Genomic DNA, 20785 nt, shown 5'->3' on the forward strand with positions numbered 1-20785 from the left:
TTGCTAGCTGCACTGATTTTTGCATTAATTTATTGAATTTTATCATAATTGATTAGTCCTTTGCTTTTTAATGTAGTGCAGCCCTTCATTATATCATAACCCAAATAACCCAGTCTTTCTGATGTATAAATAGTCAAGTTGCTACTGGAATCCCATTTGCAGAAAATAAAAGGAAACAGTGTAAGAAAAATGACAGGCCGATAGCTCCAGACAGAGCAGCATGCAGATATTCGCATTGTGAATTTAAGCTCCCGATCAACTGCAGGAACAAACCAGCAATCCTGAGAGGACCCAAGACCCTCTGAAGGAAGCAGACTGCTACTGCAGGACCTGGGAGACACACCAAATACTGTGAGTGCCCCAACAGCAGAAGTGGGAAAGGGAGACCCTCCTCACCCAAACACACACCCCCACTGGAGAAACTGAAGGTCCGTTTGCAGAAGTTTCCGACCTTACCTGTAGCTTAGTCAATTTAGAGAGCAGGGTGAAATACAGGGGTAGAGGAAGCAGCAGAAAGGCCCTGGGGGCTCGCTGGGTCCCCAAGCAACCCATTCCTGCCTGGCACCACAGGAATTCATAGGAAAGGTGGTCAGAAGAGCAGGGGGTAAGAAGCCACAGGGAGACGGAAATCTCTAGCTGAACTTTACAACAATTTGAGCGGAGCGAGAAGCCTCCTGGCCAGAACTCAGGGGAGGGCACAAATCTGGTGTGCAGACTCCACAGGCAGGGGAAGAACCAAGCCCTTTTCTTTCGCAGCTGGGAGGCAGGTAGCCTGGGGCGAGTTTTCAAGCCCCTCTTGCACACAGCCTGGAAACAGACTGGGGGCTGTTAAAGGGGGTGCATGGTGGAAGTCAGACCAGCCCTTCAGTTCGCATGGGAGCTGGGTGAGGACTGTGTCTGCTGGCTTTCTCCCACTTCCCTGACAATCTGCATGATTCAGCAAAGGCAGCCATAATCCTCCTAGGCACACAACTCCAGTGACCTGAGAATCCCATCCATCCCCCATAACAGCCGCAGCAAGACCCACCCAAGGAGAGTCTGAGCTCAGACACACCTAGCTCTGCCCCCATCTGATGGTTCTTCCCTACCCACCCTGGTAGCTGAAGACAAAGGGCATATAATCTTGGGAGTTCTAGGACTCTGCCCACCACCAGTTCTACTCCATACTACCACCACTGATGCTCTCTGGAAAGTGCCACCTCCTGGCAGGAGGCCAACCAGCAAAACCAGCACAAAAATAGAACATTAAATCACCAAAGCTAAGGATCCTCACGGAGTCCACTGCAGCTACCCCCTCCCCCACCCCACCACCTCCACCAGAATAGGTGCTCGTATCCATGGCTGAGAGACCCATAGACGGCTCACATCACAGGACTCTGTGCAGACAACCCCCAGTACCAGCTTGGAGCCTGGTAGACTTGCTGGGTTGCTGGACCCAGAAGAGGGACAACAATCACAGCAGTTCAGCTCACGGAAAGCCACATCCACAGGAAAAGGGGGAGAGTACTACATCAAGAGAACACCCCGTGTGACAGTAATCTGAAAAATAGCCTTCAGCCCTAGACCGTCCCTCTGACCCTATCCAAATGAGAAAGAACCAGAAACCCAACCCTAGTAATATGACAAAAGAAGTCTCTTTAACACCAGTCAGAAATCACACTAGTTCACCAGCAATGGATTGAAACCAAGAAGAAATCCCTGATTTACCTGAAAAAGAATTCAGGAGGTTCGTTATTAAGCTAATCAGGGAGTTACCAGAGAAAGGTGAAGCCCAGTGGAAAGAAAATTTAAAAAACAATATAAGAAGTGAAGGGAGAAATATTCAAGGAAATAGATACCTTAAAGAAAAAACAATAAAAAATGCGGGAAACTTTGGACACACTTTTAGAAATGAGAAATGCTCTGGAAGGTCTCAGCAATAGAATTGAACAAGTAGAAGAAAGAAATTCAGAGCTTGAAGACAAGGTCTTCAAATTTACCCAATCAAACAAAGACCAAAAAAAAAAAAAAAAAAAGAACAAGAAAATATGAACAAAGCCTCCAAGAAGTCTGGGATTATGTTAAACAACCAAACCTAAGAATAATCAATGTTCCTGAAGAAGAAGAAAATTCTGAAAGCTTGGAAAACATATTTGGGGGAATAACCGAGGAAAATTTCCACAGCCTTGCTAGACATCTAGACATCCAAACACAAGAAGCCAAAGAACACCAGGGAAATTCATCACAAAATATCATCACCTAGGCACATTGTCATCAGGTTATCCAAAGTTAAGGCAAAGGACAGAATCTTAAGAGCTGTGAGACAAAGCACCAGGTAATCTATAAAAGAAAACCTATCAGATTAATAGCAAATTTCTCAGCAGAAACCTTACAAGCTAGAAGGGAATGGGACCCTATCTTCAGCTTCCTTAATCAAAACAATTTATCAGCCAAGAATTTTCTAACCAGTGAAAATAAGCATCATTTATGAAGGAAAGATACAGTCTCTTTCAGACAAACAAAGGCTGAGAGAATTTGCCATTACCAAGCCACCACTACAAGAACTACTAAAATTTCGAAGCTCTAAATCTTGAAACAAATCCTGGAAACACATCCAAACAGAACCTCTTTAAAGCATAAATCACATCAGACCTATAAAACAAAAATACAAGTTAAAAAGCAAAAACAAGAAAACCAAAGTACACAGTAAACGAAGAACATGATGAATGCAACAATACCTCACATTTCAATACTCACATTAAATGTAAATGGCCTAAATGTTCCACTTAAAAGATACAGAACTTTAGAATGGATACAAACTCACCAACCAACTACCTGCTGCCTTCAACAAACAAAACTAACACATAAGGACTCACATACACTTGAACTAAAGGGGTGGGAAAAGGCATTTCACACAAATGAACACCAAAAGTGAGCAGGGGTAGTTATTCTTATATCAGAAAACAAACTTTAAAGCAATAGCAGTTAAATGAGACAAAAAAAGACATTGTATAAGGCTAAAAGGCCTTGTCCAACAGGAAAATATTACAATCGTAAACATATATGCACCTAACACTGGAGCTCCCAAATTTATAAAGCAGTTACTAATAGACCTAAGAAATGAGATAGACAGCAACATAATAATAGTGGGGGACACTACTGACAACACTAGACAGATCATCAAGACAGAAAGTCAACAAGGAAACAATGGATTTAAACTATATCTTGGAACAAATGGACTTAGCAGTTATATACAGAACATTTCATCCAACAACCACAGAATACACATTCTGTTCAATAGTGCATGGAACTTTCTCCAAGACAGATCATGTGATAGGCCATAAAACAAGCCTCAATAAATTTAAGAAAATTGAAATTATATCAAGCACTCTCTCAGACAACAGTAGAATAAAATTGGAAATCAACTCCAAAAGGAACCTTCAAAACCATGCAAATACAGGGAAATTAAATAACTTGCTCCTGAATGAACATTGGGTCAAAAATGAAATCAACATAGAAATTAAAAAATTATTGACAAGGCACGGTGGCTCATTCCTGTAATCCCAGCACTTTGGGAGGCTGAGGCGGGTGGATCATGAGGTCAAGAGAACGAGATCATCCTGGCCAACATGGTGAAACCCCATCTCTACTAAAAATACAAAAATTAGCTGGGCGTGGTGGCACACGCCTGTAATCCCAGCTACTCGGGAGGCCAAGGCAGGAGAATCACGTGAATGCTTAAACCCAGGAGACAGAGGTTGCAGTGAGCCGAGATCGCGCCACTGCACACCAGCCTGGCGACAGAGCGAGACTCCATCAAAAAAAAAAAAAAAATTTCCTCAAACTGAATGACAGTAATGACAAAACCTGCTAAAGCCTCTGGGATACAGCAAAGGCAGTGCTAAGAGGAAAGTTTATAGCCCTAAACACCTACATCGAAAAGACTGAAAGAGCACAAACTGACGTTTTAAGGTCACACCTCAAGGAACTAGAGAAACAAGAACAAACCAAAACCAAACCCAGTAGAATAAAGGAGATAACCAAGATCAGAGCAGAATTAAAGGAAATTGAAATAAAAAAATCCGAAAGACAAATTAAACAAAAGCTGGTTCTTTGAAAAGATAAATAAAATTGATAGACCATTAGCAAGATTAACCAAGAAAAGAAGAGAGAAAATCCAAATAACCTCACTAAGAAGCAAAACAGGAGATATTACAGCTGACACCACTGAGATACAAAAGATCATTCAAGGCTACTATGATTACCTTTACCCACATAAACTAGAAACCTAGAAGAGATGGATAAATTCCTGGAAAAATACAACCCTCCTACCTTAAATCCGGAAGAATTAGATACACTGCACAAAACAATAACAAGCAGCAAGATTTAAATGGTAATTTAAACATTACCAATAAAAAAATGTCCAGGGCCAGATGGATTCACAGCAGAATTCTACCAGCCATTCAAAGAATTGGTACAATTCTTTTGACACTATTCCATAAGACAGAGAAAAAAGGAACCCTCCCTAATTCATTCTATGAAGCCAGTGTTACCCTAATATCAAAACCAGGGAAGGACATAAACAAAAAAGAAAACTACAGACGAATATCCTTGATGAACATAGATGCTAAAATCCTTAACAAAATACTAGCTAACTGAATCCAACAACAATCAAAAAGATAATCCACCATGATCAAGTGGGTTTCATACCAGGGATGCAGGGATGGTTTAACATATGCAAGTCAATAAATGTGATACATCACATAAACAGAATTAAAGCCAAAAATACATGATCATCTTAATAGATGTAGAAAAAGCATTCAACAAAATGCAGCATCCCTTTATGCTTAAAACTCTCAGCAAAATCGTCATACAAGGGACATACCTTAATGCAATAAAAGCCATCTATGACAAACCCACAGCCAACATAATACTGAATGGGGAAAAGTTGAGAGCATTCTCTCTGAGAAATGAAACAAAACAAGGATGCCCACTCTTACCACTCCTCTTCAACATAGTACTGGAAGTCCTAGCCAGATCAATCAGACAAGAGAAAGAAGTAAAGGACATCCAATCTGTAAAGAGAAAGTCAAACTGTCCCTGTTTGCGGGCAATATGATCGTTTACCTTGAAAACCCCAAAGACTCCTCCAGAAAGCCCCTAGAACTGATAAAAGAATTCAGCAAAGTTTCCGGATATAAGATTAATGTACACAAATAAGTAGCTCTTCTATACACCAACAGCGACCAAGTGGTGAATCAAATCAAGAACTCAACCCCTTTTACAATAGCTGAAAACAAAACAAAACAAAACAAAACAAAAAACTTAGGAATATACCTAACAAAAAAGTTGAAAGAACTCTACAAAGAAAACTACAAAATGCTGCTGAAAGAAATCATAGAGGACACGAACAAATGGAAACACATCCCATGCTCATGGATGGGTAGAATCAATACTGTTGAAAATGACCATACTGCCAATAGCAATGTACAAATTCAATGCAATCCCCATCAAAATACCACCATCATTCTTCACAGAATTAGAAAAAAAAATTCTAAAATTCATATGGAACCAAAAAAGAACCCACATAGCTAAAGCAAGACTAAGCAAAAAGAACAAACCTGGAGGCATCACACTACCTGATTTCAAACTACATTGTAAGGCCATAGTCAGCAAAACAACATGATACTGGTACAAAAATAGGCATATAGACCAATGGAACAGAATAGAGAACCCAGAAATAAGCCCAAATACTTATAGCCAACTGATCTTTGGCAAAGCAAACAAAACAAAATGGGGAAAGGACACCCTTTTCAACAAATGGTGCTGGGATAATTGGCAAGCCACATGTAGGAGAATGAAACTGGATCCTCATCTTTCAACTTATACAATAATCAACACAAGATGGATTAAGGACTTAAACCTAAGACCTGAAATTATAAAAATTCTAGAAGAGTCTATTGAAAAAACCCTTCTAGACATTGGCATAGGCAAGGATTTCATGACCAAGAACCCAAAAGCAAACGCAATAAAAACAAAGATAAATGGCTGGGACCTAATTCAACTAAAGAGCTTTTGCATGGCAAAAGGAATAGTCAGCAGAGTAAACAGACAACCTACCGAGTGGGAGAAAATCTTCACAATCTATACATCTGACAAAGGACTAATATCCAGAATCTACAACAAACTCAAACAGATGATTAAGAAAAAAAAATCGCATCAAAATGTGGGCTAAGGACATGAATAGACAATTCTTAGAAGAAGATATACAAATGGCCAACAAACATATGTAAAAAATGCTCAACCTTACTAATGATCAGGGAAATGCAAATCAAAACCACAATGCGATACTACTTCACTCCTGCAAGAATGGCCATAATCAGAAAATAAAAAAACAGTAGATGTTGGTATGGATGCGGTGATCAGGGAACACTTTTACACTGCTGGTGGGAAAGTAAACTAGTACAGCTGCTATGGAAAAGAGTGTGGAGATTCCTAAAAGTAGGGCTATCACTTGATCCAGCAATCCCACTACTGGGTACCCACCCAGAGGAAAAGAAGTCATTATTCGAAAAAGATACTTACACACGCATGTTTATAGCAACACAATTCACAATTGCAAAATCATGGAACCAACCCAAATGCCCATCAGTCAACGAGTGGATAAAGAAACTGTGGCATATATATATACACGATGGAATACTACACTACACAGCCATAAAAAGGAATGAATTAACGCATTTTCAGTGACCTGGATGAGATTGCAGACTATTGTTCTAAGTGAAGTAACTCAGGAATGGAAAACCAAACATCGTGTATTCTCACTGATATGTGGGAGGTAAGCTATGAGCACGCAAAGGCATAAGAATGACACAATGGACTTTGGGGATTTGTGGGGAAGAGTGGGAAGAGAACGAGGGATAAAAGACTATAAATATGGTGCAGTATATACTGCTTGGGTGATGGGTGCATCAAAATCTCACAAATCACCACTAAACAGCTTACGTGTGTAACCAAATACCACCTGTACCCCAATAACTTACGGAAAAACAAAAAAGAAAAAGAAAAAGAAAAAAAATGACAGGCCTAAGGAAGTCCACACAGGGGACAAGGGTAGTCTGCCGGGGAGGACAGTTGGTGTGATCATGGCTCACTGTACCCTCGGCCTCTTGAGTACCTGGGACTACAGGCATGCGCCACTGGCACTGAGCTGTTTTCCTGGGTCATAACAAGTGGTCCTCCAGAAGTTTCTGTTTCCTTTCTGAAGTTCCCAGCAGTAGAATCATCCTAAATTACATTATGAATTCAGGTCCAGTCTTCCACTTAACAGTTCACAGGTGGTGATCTGAGAAGGGTGATTTGAAGTGGTGCAAAGATTCTTCTACCCCGTACTCTGCAAACAACCTGCCACGATGCTTTCCCTGTAGGATTTGCTCTTCAAAGTCTCTGTCAAGACATACACTTGTTACCTAAAAGAGGTGCTCTGTACTCATTACCACTCACTACTTACAGGTAGTTAGACACAGACTTTAGAAATCCACTCATTCCACAAATCCTTGCTGGTCCCTGTCTTCCAGGTTCCAGGGAGACAACCAATAACCAAACAGCCCAGGTCCCTGCCCTCAGGGAGCTTGTCTTGTAGCGTGGGACAGAGCACAGACAAATGAGGATTCAGGTAGTCACCATCCCTATAAAGAAAAATACAGCCATTTAGAAAGTCAGGTTCTTGAAGCCCAGAAGGTGTAGAGTTACCCTGACCTCCCTGAGGAAGCAACTGATACTAAGTCCAGGTTTTCTGACTGGATTTAAGTCCAGCTGTGTGACCTTAGCTATATGGGTGCTTTTCTAGGTTTCAGTGTCCTCATCAAACAAAGAAACTGGGTTATGTGGGGTTTTAGCAGTTTTTAGAGTAGGCAGGGAAAGTTGCAGCATGCGTTGTGTGCACAGGAGGCTCAGAGGGTCCCACACAGTGGCCGAATGGTCAGTGTGTGGATGCTGATGTCAGCCTGGGCTCCAGATGCATTCGCTGGGCAAGGTGCTTCTTCTCTGTATCTGGGCTCCCCAGCTGTAGCACGGGTGATCATCCCCACCTCTGAGGTTGCTGGGAATGCTAAATGAGAGAACTTCAAAAGCACAGGGCTAGCGGTTACAATCATTTCCCACCCAAGTCCTGGGGCATTCTGGAGAGCAGACCTGCCCTGTGGCAGTGTCCTTTGAAAGTGTTAGTTGCTGGATTATGAGCACTAACTTTGCTTTCGTATTTATTTATTTATTTATTTATTTATTTACTGAGACGGAGTCTCCTTTTGTCGCCAGGCTGGAGTGCAGTGGCGTGATCTCAGCTCTCTGCATCCTCTGCCTCCTGGGTTCAAGCGATTCTCCCGCCTCAACCTCCGGAGTAGCTGGGACTATAGGCGCACATCACCACACCCAGCTAATTTGTTGTATTGTTAGTAGAGATGGTGTTTCACTATGTTGGCCAGGATGGTCTCAATCTCTTGACCTTGTGATCCACCCACCTCGGCCTCCCAAAGTGCTGGGATTACAGGCATGAGCCACCATGCCCGGCCTATTTATTTATTTTTGAGAGAGAGAGTCTGCTCCCAGGTTCAAGTGATTCTCATGCCTCAGCCTCCTGAGTAGCAGGGATTACAGGCACACGCCACCAATCCCAGCTAATTTTTTTATTTTAGTAGAGATGGAGTTTCACCATGTTGGCAAGGCTAGCCTGAAACTCCTGAGCTCAAGCAGTGCTCCCGCCTCGGCCTCCAAAATTACTGGGATTATAGGCTTGGGCTACCACACTGGGCCTATGAGCACTAACTTTGCTTTCTAACGCTTACTGCCCGCTCATAATTCTTTCCCTGCAAACGGAGCTAGGGTGTAAGGGAAGGCTAAGGTCTGCAGAGGCATCTGCTGGCCCTCTATGTACATCAGCTCACTGTCGTACCTACCACTAGAGCATCTGCAGATCCAAAGAGGATCCCGGGAGGTCCCTTTCCTTGCCACCAACATACAGCATGTTACACAATGGGACTACGGTTTTGTTTTTTATTATTATTATTTACTATTGACTTTTTAGAGACAAGATTTTGTTCTGTCACCCAGGCTGAAATGCAGTGGCGTGATCATGGTTCACTACAGCCTCAGCCTCTTGGGTAGCTGGGACTACAGGCATGCACCACTGCACCTGGCTAATTAAAAACATTTTTTTTGTAGAGATGGAATCTCACTATGCAGCCCAAGCTGGTCTTGAACTCCTGGCTTCAATCAATCCTCTCACATTGGCCTCCCAAAGTTTTGGGACTGTAGGCATAAACCACTGTGTTACAGGGACTAGGATTTAAATGCCTCTTTTGCGACACGGTGGTATTTCTTATAGCCCTGGCCTCCTTCAGGGCATCTGCTATTTTTAACAGCAACAAACCATTATGAATTCTCATTGTTCGCTGATTCTTTAATAACAGAATTAGTAAGCACATTATTCTTGCCTTATACAAAAATAAGAGGGAGGTATGTATGTCTCCTAGCTCCAAGAATGTGTCTCGAAATCACTCCGGAGCCACAGCAATGAGTGACAGAGAAGAGAAGAGCTGCACAGAGCCATCTTCCTCCCCACTGGGAGCCTCCTGATTATGCTGGGCTGGGGATCCCAGCCAGGGCTGCCCACTGGGCAGCAGGGCATAGAGACTACCCCAGGTCCTCCCTGGCAAACTGCTTCCTGGAGGGCCCTGGCCAGTCTCTCAGCAGGACGCCCCTTGAAGACTGCATCCTTCGTAGTAACTCACCCTGTTGCCCACTTTCCAAATGCAAGAACATGGAAGACAAGCAGATGTCTTTATACCAGACATTGTCAGGTTCCAATGCCTAGAAATAGGTCTTTCTAAGTAAGAATCTAGAAGAAGCAATCATCAAAATATTACAAGCTTTCAAAGGCAGTTATTAGAGCAATCCCTCAATATCAAAAAACTCTACAAAATGCATAACAACAGCTGGACATAAGATGCATAGGGGAATAGGAAAAATGCAATGGTAGGGCAATGAAAAGAAGGGAAAAAGAAGAGTTTGGAGGATGAAAGTGCCCAGAGTGAAAAATGTACTTAAATAATATCTGCAGACCTAAAAACAAGCCTTTTTAAAGTTCCCCTTAGATTGGGGAAGAATTTAACTTGCTGCCTTCTTTTCTAGGTTGGATGCCACACCTGCGGTTCACTTCTCTAAGGATCCATACCTTCTTTATGGGGAGATGTTGCTTAAAGTGTGTTATCTTCTGCTACACATATTGGAATCCATTTTTACTTGAAATTTTTGGAAATGCTAATGCTAGTTGTCAGCATATCTTTATGCTTATTGTTTTATTTATATCATAGTTTGGTCCAGAAGGAATTTTAGATGGCATATATAAATACATAAAATCCAATAGCAAAAGAAGAGAATTGAAAATAGGCAGATGAAGAAAATAAGACAGAGGGGAAATGAAAATAGAAAAGATTGGCAGGCATTCCTATATTTACATCTATGTAAATTCATATGTATCAGTTTATATCAAGAAACTTTTAGTACTAACTCTGAAAGTGACATACACAAATCATGCAAAAATTAATATTTAGCACATTTAAAATGAAAAGACATGGTATAGTTTGTAAAAAAAGTATACTGTGTTTAAGGGAGAAGGATGGTGTTGTGATGAGGCAGGGAGGCCTTGAAGTTTCTGGGGCTGCAAACAATTATAATTATCTTTTATAGTGTATATATTTGTTTGTGTACTTTTTAGACGTTTATCATGCTTAGTTTACTATGATTGAAGAAAAAAGCAATCTATTGTTAAAAGAGAAACTATAAGGAAAATAAATTTAACAGACTTGGAGTAAAGCATGATGCATGAATCAGGCAGCACTCCAGACCAGAGGAGGTTCTAACAGCTCCACTGCAGCAGCACATGCAGTGAACTTTTGTAGCTCATGCAGATAGAAGACAAAGAAAATGTATTTGATTGGTTAGAATGGAAATTCGAGGTTAGTTGGTGGCTTCTGATTGGCTAAGCCTCTACATTCATTTTACTGTTTATGTTGGTACCGTTTATGCTGGGGGTTGCTTCCATAGGAATTTAAAGGGCTAGAGCTGCTCCAGCCTAATGGCCTCCCAGTTAAAAAAATTTTAACCCCATATTGGTGGTGTACGGTTCTGTTTTCCCTTAGTGAGACAGTGTAGGGAAGAGACTCAGTCCTGGCAGACAAGAGACACGGTGATTAGGCTCCCACTAGGCCTCACACATCCAGGTATCTTTCTTCCCGTACCTTCTTGCCTCCTTTAATAAGCTGACCCAAATCACAGAGCAGAAACTCAGCTGACCGGGCTGAATTCCTAAGCGTAAAAGGAAGAACTTTGCCATTTATGTCCCTGAGGAATATCTGCCAAGGTTGTGGAAGCAAGACTCTGACCTTCCTAATAAGAACCTGGCAAGATCCAGCTGGCCACAAGATGGACTCCAGTGCTGACCTTTCACTGACTTTTGCCTCATTATAATTTCATGGTAATACTAGAATCTCCACCCAAAGAAAGGCTTATCCGCCATTTTCTGCACATGGAACACAGGTTAGGGCATGACGACCCACTATGCAGCTGCAGAGGAAACCCCGCCTAAACATGCGTGGGTACCACTCCCTTTGCCCACCTCAACTTCCTTAAAATGACAAGCGCCAAGCCCCTTGGCAAGATAGCACCAGGGTCCGTTTCCTGTACACGACTCCCTTGCGCTCGAGCCACAAGCCTAACCCTTGCCTGAGAAAAATTCCCATTTTGCCTGGTGGTAATCTCTACTTATGCAAAAGCCAAAGACCTTGAGGTCCAGGGTACAGTAACCTTAGTGCTCTAATCATGTCTGAAGAGTTAGTAAAGTTATTTGAGAGGTAGAATTAAACAAGTGTCTACATTCCCTCTGGTTGCATGTCATTCAGCACTCCACCCTCTGTCAGTCCAATCTATGCTTGGTGGCCAACTTGTTGGCCAGCCTCTCTGCGTCCTCTGCCCATTCCTGTGTGTGACTTTCTTGTGTGTTTCCTGGGTCCTTGTTTCTCCCATCTCTGCTCAGGACTGACTTTGGGTGTGCACTGAGAAACATTTCCGATATTAGCCATAAATTTGCCTGAGATGGCATTTTGGTAGCACTTCTCAATTTGACCTGGACCTTCACACACAGAGTTAGGAAGAGGCTGACGTGGAAGAAGAGGTGAGGGTGGGGAAGACTGGTGGCCCCACGAATCAGGAGTGCCTGGGTCTCCAGAAAAGGCGACTGAGCATTCAGTCACACGCAAAGGTGTCAGCTACTTCTCAAGTAAATAGCTCACACAGGCTGGCGCAACACAGATGGTGCCTTGTACCAACACGCAGCACATGTAGTAAAATCTGTGTTCACTGGTCTGGATATTCAAGAATCTCGTGGATGCTCCACTTGATTAGATATTGCTATCCATCAGATTTAACTCAACATCACCCTAGCCAACTCATTTCTCAGCTTCTGTGCTCATTTATGGTCAACTAATTTGGTTAACAATTTCTTCTGCCTTTGAAATACACAGAAATGCATTGTGTTCCCATCCTGAGTCCCAAGCTAATACACTCCAAAAATATTAGGCTAATTATGTGCGAAATTCTTAATTCTAAGCTGTACAGACAAAAATACATACTTCAAAATCTCTCCAAGTTTTCTAATATAATATTGTTTCCATGAATTGCTCTAGTGCCTTATTCCTCCTTGAATTAAATGAAAGGAAATTGAGGGGTAGTAAGGATTCACTCCCATCTACTGCACTAAATCCTTCTAAGCATCAAACAAGCGTTTCTCATGCCTGTAATCCCAGCACTTTGGGAGGCCGAGGCGGGTGGATCACGAGGTCAGGAGATCGAGACCATCCTGGCTAACATGGTAAAACCTCGTCTCTACTAAAAATATACAAAATCAGCCGGGAATGGTGGCAGGTGCCTATAGTCCCAGCTACTCGGGAGGCTGAGGCAGGAAAATGGCGTGAACCCGGAAAGCAGAGGTTGCAGTGAGCTGAGATCGCGCCACTGCACTCCAGCTTGGGCGACAGAGCGAGACACTATCTCCAAAAAAAAAAAAAACAAACAAACACAGACACACAAAAACAAGCATTTCACCTTGGGACCCCAATTAAAGTTACTTCCTCTCATTTTCATTGTGGGCCCCAGAGAAACAGATGTGTAAACAAAACTGACAATATCTGGCAGTTAGTAACCATCAATGCCAAACCTGGTCATCCTAACACAGAATCCCATCATGATGTGCTGGTGCACACAAAGCCCATCCTCAATCCACCAGGTAGATGCGGAGAGTGGAGAAATGACGTTGAAAGTGAGGTGTCCCAGTAAATTCACTCCTTAGTAGGCCCTTAAGTGTTAGATTTTTCCCTAAAGCATTCATTGTGGCCAATTGTGCATACAGCTCTGTTGTTATTGAAGAAATGGTAACAAATTGTTATTCCTCATTTTGACTCTTGTTCATTCATTCATTCAGCAACTATTTATCTAGTAACTATGTATAAGGCAAGATGCTAGGCTCCTGGGGAATTTAAAAAAAAGAATTGCTGTCCAGGCACAGTGACTCACGCCTGTAATCCCAGCACTTTGGGAGGCCAAGGCAGGTGGATCACCTGAGGTCAAGAGATTGAGACCATCCTGGCCAACATGGTGAAACCCCGTCTCTACTAAAAATACAAAAATTAGCTGGGCATGGTGGCACATGCCTGTAATCCCAGCTACTCGGGAGGCTGAGGCAGGAGAATTGCTTGGACCCTGGAGGCAGAGGTTGCAGTGAGCCAAGATCGCGCCATTGCACTCCAGCCTGGGTAACAAGAGTGAAACTCCGTCTCAAAAAAAAAAAAAGAATTGCCGATGAGGGCATCAACATATAGGGGAAAGATAAAGTATGCGTTAATCGAATTACCGGAAATTAAATTTTGGTTCAACTGTGGTTTCAAAAGACACAACTTTAAGAATACTGTGGCAAATTCTTTTAAAAAGCAAGGAACCCAGTTGTAATTTTTTTTTTAAAAAGGCAGCCTTTACTTACTTTGTAAATTGCAATTTTGATATAAAGAAAATGGCTTCTAAGGTTGAGAGGTCGCTGAAGAATGGTAGATTTCTTCCTGCAATTCATTAGAGGGCGTATGTGGTGAGAAGGGCATTGAAGATGGGGAGAGACTTGGACAAGAAAACAGGAGAGAGTGCATGAGGGGAAGAAGGAGAATGGGGACCCCCAGAAGAGTGGGAAGAGGTAATAGTACCTGTTTAGGGGATGTCTCTAAATTAAGGCAGAGAAGATGAGATGGACTTACCGCCCACTGTCATCCTCAAGAAGCTGGTGACATGGTGAAAACTGTGCTCATGTGAGGACTATCATCTTGGCTGCTGTATGGCTGAAAGTGGTAAAACAAGCAAAACTGTGAGTAGTCCAGGAATTGGGACCTTAATGCCCTTTTTTTTTTTAACCCCCTCAGTGGCTGAGGTCAGGCAGAGGAAGCATTTTCAGGCAGATTCAAAGAATCTTGAGGAGAAAAAACAAGTGACCTCAGGAGATTGATGTGGAGGAACATGGAGGCCCCCTGAGCCCACCTCAGTTTTCTCTGTGTGGCTCTTCATGCAACCCTGTTATCTACCTGACTCAGTTAGTTCTCCTGGTGTCATGAAGGCAGCAGCCGGCTGCCAAACACTCCAAAGAGGCAGCCTCTGAGAAAGCAGCTCCTTCTCTGGTGTAAAATAGCAGATCTTTGCACTGCTAAGAACAGCCCAATTCACCCAGAACTATTTGCTCTTTAATAACAAAAGAAGGAGGAAAGATTGTTGTTGAGGACTGTCCACATGCCTGACACCATCACCTTGGTTCAGTTTTCTAGATATACATTATCTCAGTGACATCACTGACCTTTTCAATTCCTAGATTCCTTCAAATAATCCATTTGGAACCATTATCTGTCAGCTTATTTCAATCTTTTTGAACATCTTCTGTTTTCAACCTGTGCACGTTCTCATGAACAATCAGAGGCATCTAATTTAAAATCATTGCACAAACAGTACTTTGGTTTTTGCTTGCCTTGCAAGGATACTAAGGTGTTGTAGCAGGACGAGCCATGGACAAAACTCCTCAGACACCAGGTTAAAGAAGGAAATGGCTTTATTTGGCTGGGAGAGTTGGCAGACTTGCGTCTCAAGAACCGAGCTCCCTGAAGAAAGAGTTCCTGGCCCTTTTAAGGGTTCACAACTCTAAGGGGTCCACATGACAGGGTGGTGATAGATTGAGCAAGCATGGGGTACATGACTAGGTGGGGGTAAGCAAGGCAAGTATTTCTCCATACCATTGTCTGTGATCTATAGATAGCACAAGCGATTAGGGTGGGGGTTAATCTTTACCCTACAGGCCTGACCAGTGGCACTGATCAGTGTGTTATTCTTCAGTTTTTACTTCCTCCTTTTCTTTGGAGACAGGAGACAGTAAGAGAAATGGCCTCTCTCCTTAGCATCACAGGGCGGAACCTCATTCCATGCTTTTGCTCATGGCCCTTTGTTCATTCATTTGCTCCATAAGCACTGATTTAGCTTAAACCATACGCTAGGCTCTGTTTCAGGCACAGAAGAAACAAAACAATGTGCTTTCTGTCCTGGAGGAATTAATGGTGTAATGGTGGAGACAGACTGAGAAAAGTATCTTACAGCTAGAATGCAAGAAAAGTCTCTGAGCAAGGAAGATGCCATAGAAACACCAAAGAGAAAAGCCAACTCAAAAATGTGAAATGCTTCAGGAGTGTGCTTGTCACTTCCAATTTATAGAATTTTATAGATTTTGTAGAACTTCAGAATCCTCCCTTTTAGCATCACCTTTTGAAATTAAACATCACCTTTTTAGCCAGTCCTTTATGGAAGCCTCCTTTGACTCTTGACTTTTCAAATTTAAGATTTGTTCTATCTTTCTTAGCATTTGACCTGCCCTTCAAACAGTCTTTCAATTGTGGACACAACATTGTAAAAAGATTGTGCCCTCAGGCTACCTTGCTGTTAGATGTCAATTGTGTAAACAATTTAGCAGCACGCACTCTAGGTCTGGTCATTGTTTCTTTTGAAATTCACTTTAACTATAAGCATTGGGAACCTCCCCCTCTGGAAGAGGCCTGTTCTCCTCATGGACTGATCATGTATGTGAGTCTGCATATGTCTGTCTGTTTTTCTCTTTTATTTGCTGATGCTGAAGTTGCTTAAATTCCTCCATAAATACTAAACTACCTGTCCAGAATGTGTAATGCAAGGATGTAGTTTTACATTACACACAGCTGAAAGGATACAAGTATTTTCAGATAAGAGATTTGAGTGGATATAAAGAATGTCAGCTACAGCACCAGTGAGAAAAATCCCAGGTTCACCCGTAAACATGCAGTCCAGTGTCAGCAACTAGTTGACTTCAACTTTTGAAAAATGAACACCCACTTTAAACTCTGCAATTCCAGTTCATGGATGCTGAACGTTCCTTGGCCACCGTGACAAGAGGAAGCTCTCAAAAGCTTTCCTTGGAGTACTTTCACAATCACCTGAGACCCTCACTCAGAAAGCATGAAAACGGAAGAGGCTTTCCTGCTGTTCCCTGTGGGTGTGTCATGAGATTCCCTCTGGAAGTTGGCAAATCAAACGTGAGAAGTTCACCCTCACATCTTGACAGGTACATAACTAGTTAAAATGCACTTATGGCCTGAAGAAACACAAAGCAATAGAAAAATAAAATTAAGTAGTATCTTAGTTTGTTCACACTACTTTAACAAAATACCTTAGACTAAATGGCTTATAAACAACAGAAATTTATTTCTCATAGTTCTGGAAGCTGGGAAGTCCAAGATTAAGGTGCCAGCAGATTTGGTGTCTGGTGAGGGCTGACTTCCTGATTCAAAGACGGCACCTTCTAGCTGTGTCTTCACATGGTGGATGATATGGTCTGGCTCCGTCTCTATCCAAATCTCGTCTTGAATTGTAGTTCCCACAATCCCCACGTGTTGTGGGAGGGACCCAGTGGGAGGTAATTTAATCATGGGGGTGGTTACCCTCATGCTGTTCTTGTGATAGTGAATTCTCACGAGATCTGATGGTTTTATAAGGGTTTTTCCTCCTTCCGACCATGATGCGAAGGACATATTTGCTTCTCCTTCTGCCATGATTGTAAGTTTCCTGAGGCTTCCTCAGCCCTGGGGAACTGCAAGTCAATTAAAGCTCCTTCCTTTGTAAATTACCCAGTCTGGGGCAGTTCTTTATAGCAGTGTGAGAACGGACTAATACAGTGGAAGAGGAAAAATTCCTCTCTAGTTAGCCACTTATAAGGCTGCTAATCCCATTCATGAGGTCTCCACTTTCATGATCTCATCATCTCCCAAAGACCCCCCTCCCTCCTGATACTGTCACATTGGGGGTTAGGTTTCAACATATACATTGAGGGGGGACTCAAACATTTAGTCCATAGCAAATACATTGATTTATACCATTTAACTAGCAATCTTGATGCTTTTAATCCATTGAACTGCTCATCTCTGGCCTCACAGCCTGTGCACTTGTGGGTTATCCTGTTGGAACTCTCTCCGCACAGCTGCCTGGCTCATCTCTTGCTTCCTTCAGGCCACTTACCCATTGTCACCCAAGTAGGGGGAACTCTGATTAACCAATGTAAAATAGCAACACAGGCTCAACACACACACACACACACACACACACACACCACTATATGTTGATATTTATATTTTCCATCCCATGTATCACCGTTTGACTTACTATCTATTTACTTGTTTGTTCATTGCCTTTTCCCTCCCACTAGAATGTAAGCACCACAAAGACAAGGTCTTTCTCTATTTCGTTCCCTGTTATATTCCCAGCTCCTACAACACTTGCTAGATGCTCAAACAATATTTACTGAATGAATTATGCCATTCAAAATATAGGACTTGCTTTTTAATATTCATCAATCTGAAATGAGGAAGTTACTATATGTCTGTGAGTTTCCCCATGATTTTAGAAGGTGTTCAGAGAGTAAGAGGTTGAGCAAGTGAGAGATGTGCGCTTCTGTTTTCTATCTATTGTTACTCGTTTAAATAAAAATAAGAAAGTAAAATATACACGCAAAGTTCTCAGAACATAAAACACACTGAGACTGCTCTGTGTCCCAGAACCAGGTTGAAAATCAGTGTAACTTAATGCCAGATCCAATTCCACTATTAAGTCATCACGTGACCTATCTTTAGAGAAAATGGTCAGAATGCAATAATGTTGTAGAGAGTGGGAGGATGTTAGCTGGAGAAAATGTCAACACTCTTAAATGTTGTGATTTGGATTTCCAGATCAAATCCCCTCAGATTTGACCTAGCGCTCTGAAACAAGCGTGAATATTGCTGTGGCCCCTGCTGCCACCACCTCCACCATTGCTGCCATTTCCCCGCTGAGCCCTGCAGTTCTGAAGCCCCCTGATGCTCAGGTGTTGGGGGAGAATGAGCAGAGTGGCTATTGCTCTCATGGTGCCCCCCACCCCACCCTGGCTAAGATGGGAGAAGCTGCGCCTGGGTGGGAACGAAAGGTGCTGGTGGAGAGAGAAGCTGAGATGAAGCCGCTGGTTTTTGCAAACACGGCATTCCTTGATGTAGATAGCCTCAGGCACTCTGAGTCCAGAGAGTAGGAGGGGATGGATTAACATCAGAGTGCACAGACTCCAGAGGGAACTGAGTAACAAAAGACACCCAGCCAGGCCCTCCTCACCACCTGGACCAGAAATCTCAGGTCAGCCTGTATCCCTAAATTGTCCCCAAGCCCCTCCCTGTCTGGTTCTCAGCCAAGAAGAGGACCAGGTGGCTTGGCTTCCTGCTTTCTGGAGATTTTTGTACTGAGTAAAGCTCCATGAGGTCAGTGAAGCCAAGTGGCAGCCAGTCCCAGTACCAGCCACAGGTGCCAGAATGTGCAATGATTACCAGCTTAGAATCTCACCCTGAACCTCACTAGGCTGAACTCACTGCAGTTTCCCAAAGTTCCCTGTTTGGGGGTTGCAAACCCTCTGCCAAGAAAACCCTTTTGCTCCCAACTGATTGGCTTGGCTAAGTTTGGAACTCAGCTAAAGCAACACCACCTCCAGGAAACCTCTAGACGCCCACAGCTTGGGACCTCCTGCGCATCCACAGCATCTTGTACAGAGCTCCAGCGTCACACAAATTCCAATGGAGAATGTCCTGTTGGCTCAGCTGTCACCTCCCTAGACTGTGAGCTACTTGAAGGCAGGAACTACCCGGGGGTCACAGGTCTGGAATACATGAGGCACTTAATAGATGTGTATTGAATGAATCTGTGAAAAGAGAAAGAGGTAGGTACAGGTAAATGTTAAGAAAATGCAGAGAATGAAGCATTTATTTCCACTAAATTCCTTGGGGAAGAAATATTTGAATAACTCCATGAAAGGCGAGATTGGATTTAGCAGGTAGAAGCTGGGCAGAGGGAGGACCCTCCAAGGTGCAGGAAGTGCAGGAGGGACGGATGGGTAGGCAGCGCTGGTGGCCTCTGCCACCTGCCCGCCACTGTGGCCTTGAGCAATCTACCAAGCCCTGTGCATCTCATTCCTCATTAAGAAGGTGGGAATAATAACAGTACCCATTTCACAGGTTCTAAGGACCAGATGAACTAACACACTCTCAGGGCTCAGAACAGGGCTTGACATGTATAACCATCCATAGGCATATCAGTTGCTATCAACACTGTTATCGTTATAAGTACAAATAACAAAAGTAGCAGACATTCTTAGACGGAAAAATGGAAAATGGTCTGCATTAGATGCCCTTTTGTTTGGTAGCCCCTATTCTAGATTTACCTGACAGTACCACTTTCAAATAGAGCATTCCAAATTTTCAGTTTGACTCACTATTTTGTTGTCAGTGCACCCTCAGAAAGAGGTCACTGAATCTTTTTATTTGGGGATCTAAAATGATCCAGATTTTAACACTAGATAAGATTCCTCTCAATTTCACTCCAAATTGAAAAAAATGGCAGAGTATGGATAAATTAGATAAGCAGTGAGAACACACACACACAGGCACACACGCACGAACGCACACACACGGACATGCATGCATGCACGTGGACACACGGGCACACACGCACACGGACACACACACATGCACACGCGCACACACACGTCACACGCACACAGACACGCGCACACACAGGCACACAAGCAGGAGTTCAAGGCTGCAGTGAGCTGTGATTGTGCCACTTCACTCCAGACTGGGCGAAACAGCGATTCCCTGACTACTGAAAAAAAAAAAAAAAAAAGTCTGCGGATGGTTTTGGGTGGGCCACAGTTTACCAGGAACAGCGACTGGCCGGTTTGTAGATGTCGAAGCACCAGTTTCCAGGAATTGAAAGCATGGCTCCCGCAGTTGGGCGTGGGGTGAGCTGTGGAGGCACAGCTCCGAAGTCCGCGTGCTCCCGTTCCGCCTCTCAGCTCAGGAACTCTTTGAAGGGGACGCATTCGGGGTGGGGGCAGCGGCACACGTTTGTACTTTGAAGGGAACCGTCCGGCAGCCGTGGAAACAGGGGCAGGGAGGTTGTGAGGAGACCCCCGAGGGGTTTTGCAAACTTTCCAGAAGGAAACTTCACTCCTCGCCCTCTGCGGAGCCCCACACAAAGAGGGGCCACTACTTCCTGCGAAAACAACTCCAGGAGCGGACAGAACATCCGTGTCTGCATGAGAGTCCATTCGGATGCAGGCCGGGGTTCTTCAGCCCAA

This window comes from Pan paniscus, chromosome 14 (assembly GCF_029289425.2).
Source record: "Pan paniscus chromosome 14, NHGRI_mPanPan1-v2.0_pri, whole genome shotgun sequence".
In the NCBI taxonomy this organism is placed as follows: Eukaryota; Metazoa; Chordata; class Mammalia; order Primates; family Hominidae; genus Pan; species Pan paniscus.